The sequence below is a fragment of the Coregonus clupeaformis genome, chromosome 23 (genome assembly GCF_020615455.1).
Source record: "Coregonus clupeaformis isolate EN_2021a chromosome 23, ASM2061545v1, whole genome shotgun sequence".
NCBI classification, from domain to species: Eukaryota; Metazoa; Chordata; class Actinopteri; order Salmoniformes; family Salmonidae; genus Coregonus; species Coregonus clupeaformis.
In genome coordinates, this window is record NC_059214.1 from 24,510,223 (window position 1) to 24,529,743 (window position 19,521).

Consider the following 19,521-nt stretch of genomic DNA (forward strand, 5'->3'; position numbering starts at 1 on the left):
GACGGGGGGAGGAGTGGAGGGAGGAGGAGAGCAGGGAGGATTAGAGGAGGGAGGGGGAGAGCAGGGTAGGGACCACAGCTGTACCTGACAGCAGGAGACCCATCACTACCTAGTGATAAGAGATGGACACCTCCCTGCCCCTTTCACTTTCACATTTTCACTCAACATGGCAACCATAGGAGCAGGCTGTCCTTAAGCTGACCATAGCCATTTAGTGGTTTAATTTTTTTTAAAATATATATATTTTGGAGGATTGCCATTTGTGCTCCATTGTTAAACCCATAAACCCATAGCAATGCTTTAGCGATGCTTTTCAGCTCACCAGTTCATATTACCTGGAATTCTCATATGGTCCACAATAAAGTAAGCACTCTGGATGAAGGCAATGAAGACAGGTGGGAAAGCAGCTGTTTCCACTGGGTACATAGAGCCCCATTTGAACTAGCCAGATGGAGCTTCTTATTACCATGAAAAGGTCCCAGTGCTTCCTATGCCAGCCTGGAATTATTGCAATCCTGCAAACAAGTAGCTGAATTACTAGGTGGAACAATAGGGATGATAAAACAAAAGAAGATAAATAATAAATACAATTGCAAAAATGTTGGTATTAATATTGTTAGGTCATGATGTTAATTCAATGATTTGACTGTAAAATATCTGTTTACTGTGTCATGACTCTCCCTGGGTGAGGATCAAAGGCCTCATATCAGCTTGGCAAATGGCCGACAACAACCAGACCCTCTTACCTACAGGGGGGGCTGTGCCGGTCTTGACACCTTAATACTGCCATAAATTAGAGATAGGAGAATCAATCTCTGGCCCTCTAGTATGGTGAAAGGAATGTCCTTTGTTTCAGAGACTTTTGCCGCCCCAAAACTTCAACATCCAACAATGAACATTGGGACAATATATTTCAACATCCAAACGATGGGAATGATAAGAAATGGAATATGGAAAATGTATGTCTATTTTGTGATATCATTAAAATTGTATAAAGGCGTTATTGTGACAAGGTGTGAAAGGAGTCATGCGCAGGAGGTAAAATACCGAAGTCCAGAGTTTACGTCGTTTGCATAAACCAAGCGTCAAACGAAACTGTACAAGGGAAAACATCCACCCTGGCAATAACACAGTGAAATGTAGCACAACCGAGCTACACGCTCTCACAACAAAACAATCACTCACAAAGACAAGGGGAACAGAGGGAACACTTATACACATACTAATTAGGGGAATGAGCACCAGGTGTGTGTGATTGACAAGACATGATAAGTGGAGTGATGAGAATGGGATCGGCAGTAGCTAATACACCGGTGACGACGAACGCCGAAGCCTGCCCGAACCAGGAGGGGGGGGGCAGCCTCGGCGGAAGTTGTGACAGTACCCCCACCCGACGCGCGGCCCCAGCAGTGCATCGACCCCGGCCTCGGGGACGGCCAGGAGGACGCAGAGCAGGGCGAGTCGGATGGCGATGGTGGAAATCCCTCAACAGGAAGGGATCGAGGATGTCCCGCCTTGGGACCCAGCACCGTTCCTCCGGACCGTACCCCTCCCACTCCATGAGATACTTAAGGCCCCCCACCCGATGCCTCGAATCCAGGATGGAACGGACCGAGTACGCCGGGGCCCCCTCAATGTCGAGAGGAGGTGGAGGAACCTCCCGTACCTCAGACGCCTGGAGCGGACCAGCTACCACCGGCCTGAGGAGAGACACATGAAATGAGGGGTTAATACGGTAATCAGGGGGGAGTAACAACCTGTATGTCACCTCATTTATTCGCCTCAGGACTTTAAACGGCCCAACAAACCGTGGGCTCAGCTTCCGGCAGGGCAGGCAGAGGGGCAGATTCCGGGTCGAGAGCCAGACCCGATCCCCCGGTACGAACACCGGGGCCTCCCTGCGGTGGCGGTCAGCGTTGGCCTTCTGACAACGCACGGCGCGCTGGAGGTGAACGTGGGCAGCGTCCCAAGTCTCCTCTGTGCGCCGAAACCAGTCATCCACCGCGGGAGCCTCGGCCTAGCTCTGGTGCCATGGTGCCAGGACCGGTTGGTAACCCAAAACACATTGGAAGGGTGTTAGGTTAGAGGAGGAGTGGCGGAGAGAGTTCTGAGCATATTCTGCCCATGGCAGGAACACCGACCACTCCCCCGGCCAGTCCTGAAAGTAGGTCCGCAGGAACCTACCCACATCTTGATTCACCCTTTCCACCTGCCCATTGCTCTCGGGGTGAAAACCAAAGGTCAGGCTGACTGAGACACCAGACGTTCCATGAACGCCTTCCAGACTCTAGACGTGAACTGGAGACCTCGGTCGGACACTATATCCTCTGGTACCCCATAGTGCCGGAAGACGTGTGTAAACAGAGCCTCCGCAGTTTGTAGGGCCGTGGGGAGACCGGGCAGAGGAAGGAGGCGGCAGGACTTTGAAAAGTGGTCCACAACGACCAGGATAGTGGTGTTACCTTGGGAGGGGGGAAGATCAGTGAGAAAATCAATACTTAGGTGAGACCATGATCGTTGTGGAACTGGTAAAGGTTGTAGCTTACCCGCTGGGAGGTGCCTAGGTGCCTTATTCTGGGCACACACTGAGCATGAGAAAACATACACCCTCACGTCCTTAGCCAAGGTAGGCCACCAGTACTTCTCGGTCAGACAGCGCATTGTACGACCGATACCTGGATGACCAGAGGAGGGTGACGTGTGTGCCCAGTAGATCAGACGATCCCGGATAAGCGCAGGCACTTACTGCAGACCAGCTGGACACTGCGGTGGAGATGGATCTGTGCGTAATAACTGCGCTATATCTGCGTCCATTGCCTATACTACCGGCGCCACAATGCATGAGGCCGGGAGTATGGGGGTGTTGTCTCTGGGCCTCACCTCTGTGTCAAACAGCCGAGACAGTGCGTCTGCCTTCATGTTCTTTGTACCCGGAATGTATGAGAGTGTGAAATCAAACTGGGTGAAGAAGAGGGCCAACCTGGCCTGGCGAGGATTCAGCCTCCTTGCTGCCTGAATGTACTCCAGGTTACGGTGGTCTGTCCAGACGAGGAAAGGGTGTTTCACCCCTTCGAGCCAATGTTTCCACACCGTCATAGCTCGGACAACAGCCAACAGCTCCCGATCACCAACGCCGTAGTTCTGCTCCGCCGAGCTGAGCTTCTTAGAAAAGAAGGCACAGGGGTGGAGCTTGGGTGGCTTGCCTGAGCGTTGGGATAAGACAGCTCCTATCCCTACCTCGGACGCATCCACCTCCACTACGAACGGTAGTGATGGATCGGGGTGAGCCAGTACCGGGGCTGAGGTGAACAGACCCCGCAATCTACTGAATGCCAAATCAGCCTCAGCAAACCAGCGGAGCTGGGACGGCCCACCCTTCAACAAGGAGGTAATGGGAGCTGCGACCTTGCCAAAGCCCCAAATAAACCTTCGATAGTATTTAGCAAAGCCAAGGAAGCGCTGCACCTCCTTTACCGTGGTTGGTGTCGGCCAATTACGCATGGCTGCAATGCGGTCTCCCTCCATCTCCACACCTGTGGTGGTAATGCGATATCCGAGGAAGGAGATTGACTGCTGGAAAAACTCACACTTCTCTGCCTTGGCATAAAGATCATTTTCCAGTAGTCGGACCAGTACTTTGCGCACCAGGGACACATGCTCGGCACGCCTAGCGGAATACACCAGGATGTCATCGATGTAGAGCACCACACCGCGACCAAGCATGTCCCGAAACACCTTGTTCACAAAGGCCTGGAAAACAGATGGAACATTCATCAAACCGTAGGGCAGCACCAGGTATTCATAATGCCCCAAGGTTTTGCTGAATGCTGTTTTCCACTCATCCCCTTCTCGAATACGCACCAGGTTGCAGGCACTCCTGAGGTCTAATTTGGTGAAAAAATGGGCCCCATGCATTGACTCAATCACTGAAGGAATGAGGGGATGAGGATAACTAAATCGTACCATCACATTATTCAGTGGTCGATAATCAATGCACGGGCGTAAACCGCCATCTTTCTTCTTCACAAAGAAGAAACTCGAGGAGGCAGGTGAAGTGGAGGGACATATATACCCCTGGCGCAGGGACTCAGTGACATATATTTCCATAGCCTCCGTTTCAGCCTGCGACAGGAGATACACATGACTCCTGGGTGGTACAGCGTCTACCCATCCCGATGAGGTGGTAATTTAGTCGCTTAAGTCTTGGAAAAGGCGAGCGCCAGATTATGGTATTCGGGGGTATGCGCACGGTGGGGGTACCGTCTGGACTTTCCACCGTGGTCGCACCAACGGAAACACCTAGACACCTACTCGGACACTCATGCGACCACCTCGTTAGAACCCTCTGCGGCCATGAGAAATTGGGGTTGTGAAGGGCTAAACACAGGATACCCAAGACTACAGGGTAAGCAGGAGACTCAATAATCATAAAGGTAATCTGCTCAACATGTGTTTCCTGCGTAATCATGGTGACTGGTACCGTAACTACCTTAACCAACCCGGACCTTAATGATCGACTATCTAGTGCTCTGATGGGGAGTGGAATGGTTACGGGAACCAATGAAATGCCTTGTCGGTGTGCAAATTACCTTCCCACAAAATTCCCAGCAACGCCTGAATCGACTAGCGCCTTACACTGGGAACCTACCAACTGATCGGGAAAGGAGATAGATAAAGTACAGTGCGCCGCAAAGGGCTCTGAACACGTTTGGGTGTTCGTTACCTGGGGTGATGCGTGAGTACCCTGCCTAACGCCTCCAGACCCAAAAGAACGTTGACTGCGACTTGAGATGGATTGTCCCTTCGTGCCACCAGAGTGGCACTGTCGTTGTCCTCCTGCGCTCTCTTGACCGGCGGCTCCCCCCAGCTCCATCTGCTCAGGGTCAGAGTCGTCCGGAGTGGGAACGGGCAGATCCCTACCAGGACGTCCTCTGGCTGCTAACAGATTGTCGAGCCGGATGGCCATGTCCACCAGTTGGGAGAACGATAGCATGGCATCCCGGCAGGCTAGCTCCCGTCGGACGTCCTCCCTTAGGTGGCACCGGAAATGGTCTATCAGGGCCCGCTCGTTCCACCTGGACCCCACTGCCAGTGTCTGGAATTCCAGTGCGTAGTCCTGAGCGGTCCTCGTCCCCTGCCTTAGATGAACTAGTCGTTCGCCCACCTCTCGACCCTTAGGCGGGTGATCAAAACGGCCCGAAAGAGGCGAGCAAACTCCCCGTAGTTCTTCAACGTGGTACCTCCCTCATTCCATATTGCATTGGCCCACTCCAGGGCTCTCCCACAAAGGCAGGAAACAAGGACGGATACCTTCTCCCGCTCCCGGGGCTCCGGCCTGATGCTGGAGAAATACAACTCCAGTTGGAGTGGGAATCCCTTACATCGCGCTGCAGTCCTGTCAAACACTGGTGGCCGGGATATCTGGATCCCTCCAGGAGATGGGGTGTAGGTGGCTGGATCCGGTTAGATCGGATCCATCTGCTGGTCTCGATAGATCGGATCCTCTCCTCTCCAGGCGTTCTACCACCTGAAGAACCCGATCAATCGCTTCCCCCAAGCTGGCCAACATAGAGGAATACTCCTGGACCCTTGCCACAACTCCAGGCATGCGGTCTTCTCCTGCTGACCCCATATCAGATCAGGTGAGTGATTCTGTGACGAGGTGTGAAAGAAGGAGTCAGGCGCAGGAGGTAAAATACCGAAGTCCAGAGTTTAATCCGTTTGCATAAATCAAACACCCAAAGCATCAAACGAAACTGTACAAGGGAAAACATCCACCTTGGCAATAACACAGTGACATTTTCTCAACCGAGCTACACGCTCTCACAACAAAACAATCACTCACAAAGACAAGGGGAACAGAGGGAACACTTATACACATACTAATTAGGGGAATGAGCACCAGGTGTGTGTGATTGACAAGACATGACAAGTGGAGTGATGAGAATGGGATCGGCAGTAACTAGTACTCCGATGACGACGAACGCCGAAGCCTGCCTGAACCAGGAGGTGGGGCAGCCTCGGCGGAAGTCGTGACGTTTATAACAAAAACATTGTGACTTGAAGAGCTTTTATACTGTGTATGTCAGGTTTACATCCTTTACCTTGTGTAGAAAATATCAAGGAGGAAGATAGGAATGTGATTTTAGCTTTCTAACAAAATCATAGTGATAATAATACTTTTGCCTCGTAACTAGCCACACCCGTGGGAGCTCAGAGAGCATGTCAGTATGACAGAAACGCCCCTCTTTACCAGAGTGCATAAAAGACTGAGATAAGAATTATCAGATCAGACTAGACGGACCTCAAGCTGCAGCCTTTGTCCATATTGGTCCTGACACTGAAAATCAACACGAGGTGAAGACGACAAAGTTGCCTCCACTAACAATCAATGTTACGGCTGAGTAGCTGTTCTAAGTACTTTATCTAAGAAGGTGAATTGAAGTGGGACCATCCTGTTACTCTCTTCAAACCATTGTCTACTACACTGCTCTCATCACCCCACAGGGGATCATTGACACGGCTGATTAGCCGTCCTCAGAAGACCACTTCCAGAACGAGTAAAAGTAAACAGACAACTAAGAAGAAGGACATTGTGACCTCTTGTGGACAATCTGAGCCTTACATCTGAGCCTTACATCTAAAAGACCATCCGAAAAGAGAAGGCCCATCGACCCTTCCCACGAAGGCCTGGGTCCAACAGAGACGACAAAGACAAAAACGTAAATACATGCATTACTGCTTACCAAACGGGCGGCAGTTCTGGGCAAAGTATTATGATTACTATGAGCGTAGGTCCATGTGTATCCAAGTGTTTCTCTCTCTCTCTCTCTTTAACTCGCCATCTTTTGTAACAAGTGTCATATTGTGTTAGTCCACTAGGGACCCATTTTCATTTTATTAAGTTTCTAATCCCTACATATACCATGTGTTTGTATCTTGTGTTATCATTTTAATTAGTTAGTAAATAAATAATTAAATCCATTTGTGTGGTATGGAATGATCAGTAAGACCCGGGTTCCTGCAGACTTAAAGAGCCTACGACTTTCAGAATGAGACTGATATGAGGTAAAACATGAATAAATGACTGTTAAATGATAAGAGATATCTAGATATCTTAAGAGTTAATTCTGGAAACGGTAACTCGTTAAACAACTTTTCCCGTGGTGCCCCAAATTCCCAATGAGTTAATTGTTACATGATTAATGTTATCTAGTAACAATTAAACATAGTAGGTAATTATTCAATAAATAATAGTCATCACAATAATGAAAGGCACTTCACGACAGCTGTAAGTATCCTCGGGGTAGTTGTTTACCCTCCTCAAAACTATAGATGAGAACAACACACCAAGAAACAAACAAAACATACTTGAATATCAAGTGAGATGATACCAAGATGAATCTGTAGCTGTCAGATTCTTCAAAGCTGCGCGTTTGGTCTTCACTTCTGATTTAAAAGAATGGAAGTTGTTCAGTGAAGTACATTTTCCTCGGGGACAATTACATTTTGCGTGTAGAGTGTAAAACCACACACATACAAAGTGTTGATGTGATGACAAAAACAGAAGACGTCAGATCTTTCAAAGCTACGCGTTTGGTCTTCACTCCTGATTTGCAAGAACGAAAGTTCTTCGGTGACGTACATTTTCCTAGGGGACAATTACGTTTTGTGTGTAGACTGTAAAACCACACACATACAAACTGTTGATATGATGACAGCAACAGAAGGAGAGTGGAGATGAGGCTCGTCTGGCACTGTATTTTCACGGCGAATCGTACGAGGGGGATAACTTGAAAAACAGCAATTTTCTGAGTGAAACGGCTTATGCAATCTGACAGGCTGTTTACAGTTGGGAAAGTGTTTACTGAGATTGCACATTGGTATCAGATTAACTGACATCACGGAAGATAGAGGCTGCCTTGTTGGATTAATGCTAACAGAAAATCCTTTATCATCCCCTATCGAAAAATAACCCAGGGTGTGTCAAAGGAGAGAGTCCACGGGTTTAGATGCAGAAAATACATGTACAGATAACATATAGATACAGTGTAGATGGAAAGAGGGCCAGATAGGGGGAGTGAGGGAGAGAGAGTAATGGGGGTTGAGCGAGAGGTTAGGAAAGGGGGAGAGATAGAGTGGGTGAGAGAGGGGGATGGGGAGTGGGAGAGGGCAGGAGTGGGGAGAAGGATGAGGAATACACCATTGTAAGGTTTACACTCCAGAGAAGGAGCACCTGGAAACAACAGGGAACACTAAACTGTGTTATTTGCAAGATTATGTACTGCAATGATACAGTTCTCCTGTTCCTCTGGCTTTCGAAAGTAAACAAACCACAACATTGCAGTTTAAAAAAAGATACAATCCTAGAGGTTACCTCAGAGGTATTCATAGTTTAGCTATGTTTTCCTCATTATTGTACAGATGCTAATTACTAACAAACAATCTCACTGTTCAAATGTGTAAATATTTAACATGTTTGTGAGGTAGATATATAACGGCTATGGTTTGAGGTGTATATTTAGCAGGAAATAGTGTAATGAATTATTGTGCAAAGGCACCATCAGCCCACTTAGACCAAATGGATGACCACAACCCCTTCAGACACTAACTACTCAGCATATTCAGCCAAAGGACAGCAAGCTCAAAGCCATCAGACACTGGCCGTGTCCGGAATCTGGCTTGCCTACTACTTAAACTTGCATGCTGTGTACTAATCATACTACCTATTATTTAGCACGTACTGTTTAGTACAAAGAATGAAGTATGCCACGGCCGAAACATACTACTTTTGGTGCGTTCAAGGCAACTTGGAATTCTGAAACAAAACAAGCTCAGACTAGGAAAATCATAACATCAGTAAACTTCAGGTCGGAGAAGTCGAAGCTCTAGGATGATGCCCGAGTTTCTGACTTGTAATTCCGAGTAGGATGAGCGTCCAAAACTATTTTTCCCAGTCGCAGCAAGTTTTTTTTTTTTTTTTGTAGTCCTGAATCAGTTAGATTTTACATTTGAGTCATTTAGCAGACACTCTTAACCAGTGCGACTTACAGTAGTGAGTGCATAAAATTTCATATTTGTTGGTACTGGTCCCCCGTGGGAATCCAACACACAACCCTGGCGTTGCAAGCAGAGGTGGGACAAAGTCATTGTTATGCAAGTCACAAGTAAGTCTCAAGTCTTTGCCCTCGAGTCCCGAGTCAAGTCGAGTCAAAGATGAGGCAAGTCCCAAGTCGAGTCAAAAGTCAAAGCCATCAAGTCTCAAGTCGAGTCCAAAGTCCTACCATTTTAGTTTCGAGTCATTTCAAGTCCTCTTACCACAGAAATAAAATGTATACAAATCATGTATGTCTGTAAGATTTGTATTTATTTAAACCTTTTTATACAATAACATTAATCAAATACAGCAAAAAACATAACATTTAATTTTCACAAAAAAATGCTTGTATTTGAACAGCATATTGCACTAGAACAATGCAGAGAGAGAGAGAGAGAGAGAGAGAGAGAGAGAGAGAGAGAGAGAGAGAGAGAGAGAGAGAGAGAGAGAGAAAATGGTTTACGGGGAAGGACAAACACCAAAGCTCTGGAAGTAAAAACAGTGTGGGAACCTGCACTGCAAATGAACAGATCTTACTCCATGTGAAACTCCTACCACAGGAGAGAGAGAGCTGTGTGGACAGGTGATGAGCAGAGAGTGAGTGTGTGAGCGCGCATGCGTGCTGTGGACAGGTGGAGGGAGGCCCCTATACTGCATTGCATTTGCAAAAGATCAAATTGGCCAAAAGTCTGTCAGTCATTTGTGCACGATGGGGACGCAGAATGATGCCACCATGGCTGAAAACTCGCTCCACTGGAGCACTAGAAGCAGGCACTGCCAAGACTCGGATGGCTACTTGAAAGAGTGAAGGAAGAGTCTTACTGTTCAGTGCCCAGAACAAAAGGGCATTCTGTCCTTCTGCCATGTCAATGTAGTGACTTAGCTGTACTGCTGGTGGGGTCCCAACATCCCTTTTCTGCCTCTTATGGTATGCAGCAAACAGCCCTTCTCCTTCCATGTCCTCTAGTTCTTCTTCAGCAGGCACCGGCACAGGCTGCTCTGTCTCTGCAGCATCTTGCAGGATCAATTCTAAAAATAAAAATAAAACGTGTCACAACAGCAGAAACAAAAGAGCCCTTATTTCTGATGTTGATGATACTGTTCAAGACTGAATTTTTTATTATTGTTAAAGTCAGATTAATATCACATTAGATCCTATATCAGATTAAGATCAAATTATTGTACGTTGCATTTAAGTTGCATTGCAAGTCAATAATATTAACCTTTAACTCGTTGTGCCACCTCTGCCTTGATGTCACGGTTGACCAGCACATGGGGCTCAATCCACAGCAGACAAAAGGCTGGATCCAAGGCAGCTGCTTTCAGGTAGACTGTGTCTGAAAAGGGGGCAGTGATCCCTTCTTGAGACTGGGCCATTTTTACATTAATGAAGATCCCAAGAAATCTTTTTTTCAGGGATGCCTGCAGACCTCTGACCAGGCCACTCAGGAAACGAACTTGAGGCTTCAGCTTCTCAAGATGGTGATTGAGGGACAAGATGGATGGAACAACTGCACTGATTGTAATGACTTTCTCCCCCTGTGTCAAATCAGTTGCTTCTCCGAACGGTTTTAAGATGTCCACCAACTCCTTCAGCAGATTCCACTCTCGTGGTGTGAATGACAGTTCTTTATGCCCGGCCTTCTCAAGAACTGCGCAGAGCTTTTGCTGATCACAATGAAGTACTGCTTTTACCTGCCGCAGTGTGGAATTCCACCTCGTGCTCACTGCAGCAGGGATGCCTCTGTGCTCCCCAAATTCACCATCGAAGATGTCTTTAAACGTTGTGCTTGTGTGGAGCAGGGAGCTAAGTTTTGATAACTTGGAGAGAGAAGGACATGCCGCTTTTGTTTCTTTCAAACCGTCTCCCACAACCAGCTGCAATGTGTGTGCAAAACACTGCAGGCGCTGTTTCTTTGCCATAGCAGCATCGACGGTTTGCTGGTCTTCTTGGGTTAAGTCATGCCATAGCTCAGGATCATCAAGATTATCTCCAGCATCTTCATCTTCCTCCTGTTCGCTGGGGAAGCAGACTGTAAATGCCTTGCGCATGTTAGCAGCATTGTCACTAATTATATAGTCCAATTTAGCTTTGATGTTGTATTCATCACATATTGCCTCAAATTGGTCACAGATTCGCTCTGCTGTGTGAGAGCCTTTGAAGCGGTTGCAGGCCAAGAGATTAGTCTTTAGCTGTACCCCTCTCTGCATCTCGCTCCATCCAGTGCACAGTGACACCAAGGAATCCCTCATCTTTCGATCAGACCAAATGTCCACAGTGACTGAAACATGGTCAGTGTTGCTCAATTGAGTTTTTAACTTTGACCGTCTCTCCTCAGCAAGGCTCTCTGTTTTTGTGGTCAGCGTTCGGTGACATACTGGGGTATACTTGCTGTCCAGCACAGCCAGAAAGTGACGAAAGCTCTTATTTTCCACAATAGACAGAGGGAAATTGCAATCAATAATCAAGTCAGACAGTATCGCATTGGAGATGGCCTTCTGCTGTGGGTGGGTCAGGCTGTAACGCCCTACACGAGTGTCAAGGAATTGTGAGATTGAAGGCTGTTGTGGTTCATCTACGATGATTTTGTTCATCTGGTATTCTTCATACCTGTAACAGAGAAGAATATGAAACAGATGTCAGAAAATCCTTTACAGCCACACATGTTGTATTTGAAACTACTCTTTACTCATATCAATGTTGTTGTGTTAATATTCATTGCCTATTGTACACTACGGTTTACGATAATACATTTCAGTTTCAGTGTATGCAATATTAAGAATATTTTCACTGCTTCAAAATTCATAAGAAAGCCCTTTCCCTCAAGAAACTGAAGTCATATGCTTTATAGCAGTGGTTTTCAAAGTGGGGACGGGGACCCTTGGGTGCCGCGAGGGGGTTCTAGGGGGCCATGGCAAGTTGGCATGAAAAGTATAGAAAAACAAAATAATTGAATAAATTAAATAACTAAAGTAAACCAAATTAAACCAAAAATAAGCTAAACAATATTCCCATTAGTTAAGAACTGCACTATAATAATCTATTGCATCTCTGAACATTACTACTATAATCGTTATTATTTTATTATATACTGTATATATCCCAGTGGTGCGCTGCCTCACAGACCTACTGTAGACTACGGTAGCACTCTGTCCATGCGCTGTCTGCTGTTTGGGCATGATATGAAAAGGGAAGGCTAATGGTGGATCTACTGTGACTGTGTTATCATTTTCCTCTTTACAATGTATACGTCTTACTATGTTTCCTGTTGTACTTGGATGGGTTTAGGGATGCACCAACTACATCCGAGTTGTGAAAGGGGGTGCATTCATTGTTTAATTGTGATATTTTGTCTTCAGCGACAGTTCTGCTTAGTTGTGATTAACCAAAATTACATAAACGACCTCAATGAGGCAGCACACCAGCAACTCTGAAACTGAATTCTAAAACGCTTAACGTGAAAAACGCTTAACGTTGCTTAATGCTTAATATACTAAGACAGTAATATTATAAGACCAAACTCTGCAAATATCATATTAATAAAGCATACTATGTACAAAACATCAGATGAGCCCAGAATATGAACGCAAACACGTTTAATAACACGTTGCGTTTTCCTCCCATAGAAAACCATTATAAGAAAAGGCTTAACGTGTCTTATGTACTAAGACAGTGTTATTAAAAAGACCAAACTAAGTAAATATCATATCAATAAAGTATACTATGTACAAAACATCAGATGAGCCCAGAATACATAGTAGCCTACATAAGACATGTTAAGCCTTTTCTTATAATGGTTTTCTATGGGAGGAAAACACTTAACGTGTTGTTAAACGTGTTTGCGTTCATATTCTGGCCTCATCTGATGTTTTGTACATTTAGTATACTTTATTAATATGATATTTATAGTTTGGTCTTTTAATATTACTGTCTCAGTATATTAAGACACGTTAAGCCTTTTCTTATAATAGTTTTCTATGGGAGGAAAACGCAACGTGTTATTAAACGTGGTTTGCGTTCATATTCTGGGCTCATCTGATGTTTTGTACATAGTATACTTTATTAATATGATATTTACAGAGTTTGGTCTTTTAATAACACTGTCTTAGTACATTAAAGAACGTTAAGCGTTTTTCACGAAAGCGTTTTAGAATGTCCATATAATAGCAGTTCAAAAATCCATATTTTTGTAAGCATGAACCAGCAAGGGAGACGTGCGTTTGTCTCGTTGATACAGTAAATATGCAGCAGCTAGCTAGTAAGTTACGGTACATCCGATAAGGTGCGTAGCATCTGCGTCAAAACTTACCTTTCTTTGTGCAACTTCAGGTGTCGAACAAAGTTGGACGTTGTGGCAGCTCCGTCTGTAATCTTCGATCCGCATGTTTTGCAGATTGCAACTCGTTTTTTGTCGACTACCTCGTAATTTTTATAGCCAAACCAAACTATCTTCGGTATCATTTTGACAACTGGCGCGTTGTTGCTTGATGTGCTTCATTGGTTGTCTTGCAATGTGCCTGCTTAGATGCTGTCGAATCAAAACAACGTGGGACTACAGTGATTGGATAACGTGCAGGCAGCGCGCGCTCTCTGTATGCATACAGGTGGATGGTGCAAAAAATTTTCACAGATGCAGATAAACGGAGAGCGGCGCGGCCGTGTGAAAATTTTTTTCCCCAGTTTTCATGGGAACTAGCAAGTCTTCTCGAGTCATAAGGCGCAAGTCCAAGTGAAGTCACGAGTCATTGATGTTAAAGTCCAAGTCGAGTTGCAAGTCTTTGTACATTTTGTCGAGTCGAGTCTGAAGTCATCAAATTCATGACTCGAGTCTGACTCGAGTCCAAGTCACATGACTCGAGTCCACACCTCTGGTTGCAAGTGCCACGCTCTACTAACTGAGCAACACGGAACATATGAACCAGAAAGGATAGTCTGTAGCCCCACCCAGTGACCTTTCATGTTGTTGTTTTGGGCTAACGTTAGCTAAGTAGCTAGCATTTGGAACGACATATTTGGAGTAAACTTGAGTGTACAGTAGACCTACGCATGTATCAATTGAAGAGTCAACTGAAGCTTGAGAGCAATGCAGTGCTGAGGCAGAGGGCTCATAATGAGGATGACTGGCTACTATTCTGAACTGTGTGTGGTAAGCTTTTTGCCCAGAGCTGCTCAGGCTGGTTCCCAGAGTAGCCCTTTACACCAGACTCCATCTTCCTGACCACCTTCCTCTGATCAATCCATGAACTGTCCCTCTCCATCTTTGGAGGATGCATGTACTCAGACTTGACCTCTATTGGTTGACCTATAGCTAGGCTAGTCATGATGTATTTCTTGTTTGTTCTTTGCTTTGGTGCGCTTTGAGATTATGAAAAGCACTATTGAAATGTAATAAATTATTATACCAAAGATGGTTTATTTAGTTTATTAGAGAAAAAAGCTCTGACGAAAACCAAGAGGCCTACATGCAAGCTTCAATAAAAAAGTTATTCTAGCAAGAGCAGTTTACAGGGTTTCTTTTTTCTTTCAACTTATGTAATGTTATCATGCACCTGCAACAAGATAGCTCCGATGAGCGAGTGCATTTATTATGTTGAAATGTTTCATGTAAAACACACCAACAGTATTAAATGTACCGGTATTAAATAAAAAGGTTTATTGAGAACAAGAAACACTTTTTAATGAGAAAAATGAAATCCACTTTGGGTTTTAAAAAAGTACTGAAAATGAATAGCTATAAATAAAATACATACAAAATACATAAAACTACTTCTTAATCATGGCCTCTAAAATGGCTATAAGGTGTGCCTCCCTGGCAGTCACCTCCTTCTCATGCCTCCACATCTGGACCCTTCTGGGAGGGAGAGGAGGAGATGATGACCAGTGTGGTGATGGAGGTGGGGTGATGGAGTGGTAACATCCCCTGCAGCACCTGATCTATTACCACATACCACTTGTTGTATGCGGCAGTGGCCTCCCTCCGTGCTGACTCCAGCGGGGGGCAATTTCAACTCCTGAAAAATATGGAAGAGGATAGCTTTCAGCATCAAACATAATACATGTAAAGGCCTGTAAAAGCTATTATGCCAATTGCAGTACATTTCTCTGGAATACTTGAACTTTTCTAAAAATGTATATCTTCACACTTACATGAATGTGCCAGTGAAGCATAGGAAATATATAGATGGGAAAGTGTTGTTGCGCTCAGAGAAAAGGGGAATTTTATTAGCCAAGTACAGCACATTAATAAATGTAAAGATAACATACAGTATACAGTCTATTTTTGCTTATGGTTCTCCTACTTATTTTTCACCCATGCAGGTGACACCTGCCCCTCCAGCTCACACTCCTTTACGTAGATCCTGAAAAGACATAAGATGAAGTATAACATTAACCAGAACATGAGCAAAGTTATCATTGTGTGTACTTTCTGTAGAAGGCTAGACTGCCACATACTTTATCAAATTGGAGTGACAAGGTGAAACAGTAACAAGTGCAGCTTACCATTACTTCCACCATAACAGGTTATGTGCAATGAAACTAGCTAGACCCATTCAGGCTGTAATCGTTCAGGTAGAAACTAATATTGCATAGCATGAACATTACAATCAGCTCAACACAAATTAACTGACGTGACAATTAGCGTAACACAAATAAACCAACGTGACAAATAAAAGTGTTGGAACAAGCACTGCTGTGGAAAATAGGATTGTAGCTAGGGTACTGCGTTCCTAACATTAGCTATAGCTAGTGGCAGTGCATACTGCAGTGGCAAGAAAGCTAACTATGGCCACATGACAAAAACATTTTTGCGGCATTTCTCCTGCCGTGTTTGCCACTGAATTAAATGCCTAGTATTGTCACCAGACTCTGTAACAGTCTGAACACAAGCCCTGGTATTTACAACAAGTAGCTAGCTAGCTAACTACGCTAATGTTAAAAATGAAGTCGACGCTCAGCAGCAAGCAAGTAACCCCGTAGTAACGTTACTGTTCGAACAGTTATAACTTCTAGTCCTACTAAAGCACGTAGCTAGCTAAAGGCATGGCAGGCAGCAAGATGCAGATCTGTTTTCAAAGATCTAATGTTACGTTGAAATAGTTGTGATTATTTTAAGGAGAACAAAACCTACTTATTTTTGAACACCACCGTAGAAGCTTAGCTACTTGCCATCTTCCAAGTTGTTTTGTTTTTTACTCGCAGCCCCCTCTTCCAATGCATTGTGGCTGTGAAATTCCTGAAAAGTGTGCAGCAAACTCTACTAGATGAAAGGCCGAAATGAGTATAACATCCTGGCATTTAAAGCATACTCGATTTTTCGAAAGTTCACATACTATAACACTTTCTATTTTCGCATACTGAGAATGCGTCATGCGTGATTGCTTTGTTTCCCGATATTTGTTGATTTCGGTGGCGCATCCCCATATCTAGTTGATCAGCTGTTGTCAAAGCCGAAATGAGTATGACATCCGAGCATTTAAACTATACTCGATTTTTGAAAAGGCCACTACCTACTCAGTCAGCCACTACTACACAGCCAATTCAGCACCTTGGACAGCAACCAACGATTAACTCTTGGTCAATTTCCCTAACCATCTGACACACATTTACATTTTAGTCATTTAGCAGACACTCTTATCCATAGCGACTTACAGTTAGTGAGTGCATACATCTTTTCATACTGGCCCACCGTGGGAATCGAACCCACAACCCTGGCGTTGCAAACACCATGCTCTACCAACTGAGCTACACGGGGTCACAACTCTACACACAACTCTAATAGACCCTAGTTGACTTCAAAGTATAGTACCTTTCCATCAAGCCTGCCCTGTTGATAGGTTAAGTCTATAGAGTGGGCCGGCTGCTTTGAAGAATTGACCTTAGCAGAACAGAAAAAGTAGTTTTATCCCTCAGTAGTGCTGGGTCACATCCCAGCCCAGAGTTGAGGAAGTTCAGAAGCTTTTGAAATTCAAATCTGCTGAAAAAATGGGATACGGGTTGCATCTCAAAGAAAAATACATTTCCCAAATGTTATGATCCAGCATGAGATTGTGTGTGAAAGGGAGAGTATTGTGTGTGAAAGGGAGAGTAGTGTGTGTGTGTGTGTGTGTGTGTGTGTGTGTGTGCTGTGAGAGAGAGAGAGAGAGAGAGAGAGAGAGAGAGAGAGAGAGAGAGAGAGAGAGAGAGAGAGAGAGAGAGAGCGAGAGAGAGGCCGAGATCAAGAGAAGGAGAGACAGAGATAGAGATGAAGAAATCGTAATAGATATTATTAGTCTCGGACCTTACAGAAACGGACTGGCCAAGCACTTTATGTGAGACTGCTCTTCAACTTATAGACAGTAGATCGGCAGTAATTTTCACAGGGAGAATGTAGATATGGTAAGTTACCGTGGAGGTGGGAGCTCATAATGTATATTTGCATATTTCCTAGGAGTACCTCCTCAGCAGCTCAGCAGCTGCAACTGTCAGTGTAATTGTTACGGTAGTTCTAAGTACCCTGTGGTCGCTCCTAATTGGGTTAGAAATATATGTTGTCAGCTCTGCAATCCTTCTGACAGTTGGTTTAGCATTTTTTTGGGGAGGGAAAGCATTCTTGGTTCCACTTTTTTTGTCAAGTGATATTGAAACCATGTCTACAAAGTTATATAGGTAGGTACAATGCCATTTCAGTTTAGTCACACATTGTATTTACATCTGTGAATGCCCCCTAGACGATTAGTATAATATTACAAAATAATGTCCACTGTGCATTTACCTACATACAGTATAGTGGCGCAAGCCCCAAACACTTACAATTAGTAGGATACACTGTCAATGTATTTACAGTATCACTTGATTTGGCTAATTACTGTATTTTCCCATGAAATTCCGATCTGTCATGGCTGGTTGTGCAACATGCCAGATTTCTTGTCGAGGTTCAGCCCAGTGCTACTGTGTCGCGCCAGACACTGAGACGTGTTTGATCTTTATATTAGACATCTCTTGCGAAACTTCCATAAACCCCACATCTAGCTCCATTCTATGTATTACTATATACCAATCTCTCGTTACCGTTATAAAGTTGTTGCTATCCTGCCCTCGTTTTATGCCCTACATTATATCCTAGTTTCTGATGTGCCATTGGCAGTAAATGGACAATTCAAGTGAAAATTATTACATGAGCTATTTGTTTAGTTAAGAGCAGGGGCAGATGGCCAGAAAATTATACCTGCACATCTTGGACTGGATATCCTGGCAATTCCTCTCAGGAATAGTGCCATTTTAATGACTGGGTACCTCCTCAGCAGCTCAGCATAGTACCAACATTAATACCAACATTAGTAAGTCAGTCTCTGGGGTATCTTATTATGTGGGAAGCAACAACATTCACCTAATTGGTAACATAACAAAGTTATATTTGGCATCATTATGTGATGCTGATCTTGTGTAGAAGAACACATTAGGGACCAGGTTTCATACGAGGTGTAACAACATTTTCAGGCTATGCTAGCGGGTAAAATGTTGCCTAACTGAGTCCTGGAGGTGTTGTCTCATAATGGGCTTCCTGGAACCTCTGTTTCCTGCCTCTAATGATCCCTCTCTAGACTCACATTGAGGAAGCCCTTACCAACCACAAAGTCAATTACCACATACAGACTTTTGGGTTGTTTCAGCATTACTCAGAAGGAAAAACTATTTTACGGGAGTATTCACGGACATATTCAATCTCACCATATCCCAGTCTGTTGTCCCCACTTAAGATGTCCACCATTGTTCCTGTACCCAAGACAGAGAAGATAACTGAACTAAATGACTATCGCCCCGTAGCATTCATTTATCTCATCATGAAGTTCTTTGAGAGGCTAGTTAAGGACCATATCACCTCCACCTTATCCTACACCCTAGACCAACCACAATTCACACATCACCCCATCAGATCCACGGACGACGCAATTGCCATTGCAATGCACACTGCCCTATCCCACATGGACAAGATAAATATCTACAGCGCATTTGGAAAGTATTCAGACCCCTTGACTTTTTCAACATTTTGTTATGTAACAGCCTTATTCTAAAATTGATTAAATAAATGTTTTCCCTCATCAATCTACACACAATACCCCATACTGAAAAAGCGAAAACAGGTTTTTAGACATTTTTGCATCCTGTTTCCATTGATCATTCTTGAGATGTTTCTACAACTTGATTGGAGTCCACCTGTTGTAAATTCAATTGATTGGACATGATTCGGAAAGGCACACACCTGTCTATATAGGCCCCACAGTTGAGAGTGCATGTCAGAGCAAAAACCAAGCCATGAGGTCGAAGGAATTGTCTGTAGAGCTCAGAGACAGGATTGTGTCGAGGCACAGATCTGGGGAAGGGTACCAAAAAATGTCTGCAGCATTGAAGGTCCCAAAGAACACAATGTCCTCCATCATTCATA

At 44.6% G+C, this 19,521-nt stretch overlaps 1 long non-coding RNA gene across 2 annotated transcripts; it reads right to left on the reverse strand.

Moving 5' to 3' along the window:
- Nucleotides 1–14,561: 14,561 nt before the first annotated feature.
- LOC121536245 lies at nt 14,562–16,443 on the reverse strand. Of its 2 annotated transcripts, none has more exons than XR_005994837.1 (3): nt 16,228–16,443; nt 15,398–15,457; nt 14,562–15,109 (listed from the first exon to the last, which is right to left on the reverse strand). It is a non-coding gene; the product is annotated as an uncharacterized LOC121536245 (long non-coding RNA). The 2 variants fall into 2 exon arrangements; XR_005994836.1 differs by having other exon boundaries at nt 15,246–15,457.
- Between the last annotated feature and the right edge of the window lie 3,078 nt (nt 16,444–19,521).